Below are 3,339 nucleotides of genomic sequence, written 5' to 3'. Positions count from 1 at the left end.
GAATGGCTCCGGTTGCAACAGAGCAACAGCCCAGATGGGCAGAGCATTGCCCCCTGGTGGGCATGCCCAGTGGATCCTGGTTGGGCACATATGGGAGTCTGTCTCTCTGCCTCCCCTCTTCTCACTTCAGAAAATTACAAAAAAAAAAAAAAGAAAAAAATCTTTAAAATTTATGAGAAACAATGTTAAAAATAAAATAAGATGAATGGTTCTACTTTCCTCTCTGAATTTTTCAATTATATAGAATACAGCAGTCCCTTGTTTCTTGCAGAGGTTAGGTTCCAGAAGCCCCTGTGATGGGCGAAAATTCATGTAGTAGTGACCTTATAGTTATTTTATTATTTATGTATATTTTAAGGCTTTATAAACTCTCCCTACACTCTTATAAGCCTTTCCCACACTATTACTAACCTTTCCCAAATTCTTATAGACACTTCCTATGCTTATTTTACTGCAAAAATAATTAAAATAATAAATATATAAAAATATGTATATACTGCAGAATCCCACGATATAGCGACAAATCTGCAATACAAAATTAGATATATACAATTTTAAAATTCATGATACAGTGAGACCTTGAAAAGTGAACCACAATATGGTGAGAGACGACTGTACTTTCTCTAAATCTATTATTCTGATACACCATAGAGTCATATTAGAAGTAAGACAATGAAATCTTTAGCTGTGTCTGTAAGAGCTCTTCATTCATTGTAGCATATTTAGTTTCAGATACTACAATGGAAAAATTAGTTTCAGATTTACCAATTGGATACAATTTTAATAACTTTAATGACTCAATGTCAATTTGGCAATAAACTGTTTTTATAGGGAATGTAATTAAGAGTTAAGTAACAGCAATATTTTACATAATGCTAGTATTATTATAATAGTTAAATTGTTTTCCTCATAAAATATGCAAGTATTTTTAAGTATTATTGCCAACAAGTGCTGATTTTATGCATAATTTTAAGGATCTCTTAAGTACAGTCTGTAAAAATTAGAGAATTTGGATTTATCTGCATACTTAATGGACAATAATGGTCCAGAGTAATGTATTTTAACATTTATAAAGTTACAGTCACATATTTAATACCCATGTTCATAATCTATTAACAGTTAATAGGTCAATTCAACAGGAAACATGCAAATAAGATTAGTGCACTTTTGGTCATGCTTAATGTCTCTAACCACTTGTCAGAAACATTAAAATGTAACTTGGCTACACACAAGCAAAATAAAAGAATATTAATGTAATTCTTGTAATAACTTTTAACTTTTCTTTTCTTTGGGAAAGTCTTACTTCCATCTTTTTTTTTTTTTTTTTTGGTTTTATAATCTATTTAATAGTTGCTGAATTGTTTTACTTAAAAAGATAAGAATTATAAATCGTCAGTTATAAGGCTTGTGCATCTTGTGATCATTTGTTTCTATTTGAAGCCCTTGTTTATTCAGAGGGGCGAGACTTGTCTGTCAGTCATCGGTGTCATTTCCTGGGATAGCAAGACAGAGGAGACTTGGGACAAAAAGTGACTGAACATGTGATGCTTTTGCTTTTCTTTTTAATTTTAAATTGAATGTACTGGAGTGACATTGGTTAATAAAATAATGTAAGTTTTAGCTTTTTCAAGGAACATTAAAAGCATTGGGTCTTCTGTTTCTGTTCACCGCATTTCCTTTTTTCATTCTACATCTCATGTGTAATTCATTTTATTTATTTACTTATTTATTTCCCCAAAACAAGTATTTGAGGTAGGAAAACAGGACTGCCCAGCTCATGGCAGCCCTGACAATGATCCTCAAAGGCTGATCTTGGCCTCCAGCCCTGGCTGAGAAGAAAAGAAACCCCTGCAGCCCCATGGAAGAGAGGCCTTTTACTTCCATCTTAAAAGTCCCAGTTCAAAATCTTACTCCTCACTGACTTAATCTCAGTACCTATGCTCTTTTTGAGGTGATGTTAACTTCTTCCTGCTACTTGGTAGAGTTTACAGATATTTTTCATAGAGAAATTTTTTCCTGAACATGTACCACTTGAAGTTGACATATCATTGTATGCAGGAGGTTATTGTAACTAATGAACTTGCCCTATCCTGCCGGCAAAGCAAAGACGCTGACAATTTTTAGCCAATGAAATGTGAATGGCATGGGTGTCCGTCATTTATGGATTGTGACTTGGGAATTAAAAAACTGGCTTGGGACCTCTGTGTTGCCTCTTTCATGGGTCTAGAAATCATGGAATTCTTATGTTAAGATAAGTGCATCTTAGAATAAAAAGGACCTGGGTTCTTGAGCCCAAGGTATGGGAGAACCTTCACTGACCCACACTGGAATTCTATGAATAAGAAATAAATTTTTTCCTGACCAGGCTTTGACACAATAAATAGAGCATCGAATTGGGACATGGCGGACCCAGGTTTAAGACCCCGAGGTTGCCAGCTTGAGTGCAGGTTCATCTGGTTTGAGCAAAGCTCAGCAGGTTGGACCCAAGGTCACTAGCTTGAGCAAGGGGTTACTCAGTCTGCTATAGACCCAAGGTCAAGGCACATATGAGAAACAATCAATGAACAACTAAAGTGCAGCAACAAAAAATTGATGCTTCTCTTCTTTCTCTCCTTTTTTGTCTTTCTGTCCCTATCTATTCCTCTCTCTGACTCTCTCTATATATCTGTAAAAAAAAAAAAAAAAGAAATTTCTAATGTGTTTAGCTATTGAGATATGGAGGTTTCTCTTAATGACAGCCCACATATACTTCTCTCTCTCTAGTTTGTATTTTTCTAAATTTTTAGGGTTTTTTTCGTTTTTTTCTTTTTTATTTTTATTTTTTCTTTTTAAGCTGGAAACGGGGAGAGACAGTCAGACAGACTCCCGCATGCGCCCGACCGGGATCCACCCGGCACGCCCACCAGGGGGCGATGCTCTGCCCACCAGGGGGCGATGCTCTACCCCTTCCGGGCGTCGATCTGTTGCAACCAGAGCCACTCTAGCGCCTGGGGCAGAGGCCAAGGAACCATCCCCAGCGCCCAGGCCATCTTTGCTCCAATGGAGCCTCAGCTGCAGGAGGGGAAGAGAGAGACAGAGAGGAAGGAGAGGGGGAGGGGTGGAGAAGCAGATGGGCGCTTCTCCTCTGTGCCCTGGCTGGGAATCGAACCTGGACTTCTGCACGCCAGGCTGACGCTCTACCACCGAGCCAACTGGCCAAGGCCTCTAAATTCTTAGTTTATTAACAACATAGTAAGTGCTTAAAAGATATAAATAATAATGACTCATTTTTTGGAAACTTATGTTTAGAATAACTACTAGAATGAAATATCATTCTTACCATTTTATCTTGTAAAAAAT

At 37.2% G+C, this 3,339-nt stretch overlaps 1 non-coding gene across 1 annotated transcript; it reads right to left on the bottom strand.

Moving 5' to 3' along the window:
* Positions 1–1,741: 1,741 nt before the first annotated feature.
* LOC136401664 (small Cajal body-specific RNA 20) lies at positions 1,742–1,872 on the bottom strand. The gene has a single exon (XR_010750678.1). It is a non-coding gene; the product is annotated as a small Cajal body-specific RNA 20 (non-coding RNA).
* Between the last annotated feature and the right edge of the window lie 1,467 nt (positions 1,873–3,339).

Source organism: Saccopteryx leptura, chromosome 3 (assembly GCF_036850995.1).
Source record: "Saccopteryx leptura isolate mSacLep1 chromosome 3, mSacLep1_pri_phased_curated, whole genome shotgun sequence".
Classification (NCBI taxonomy): Eukaryota; Metazoa; Chordata; class Mammalia; order Chiroptera; family Emballonuridae; genus Saccopteryx; species Saccopteryx leptura.
This window is presented reverse-complemented; position numbering and strand designations above follow the sequence as displayed.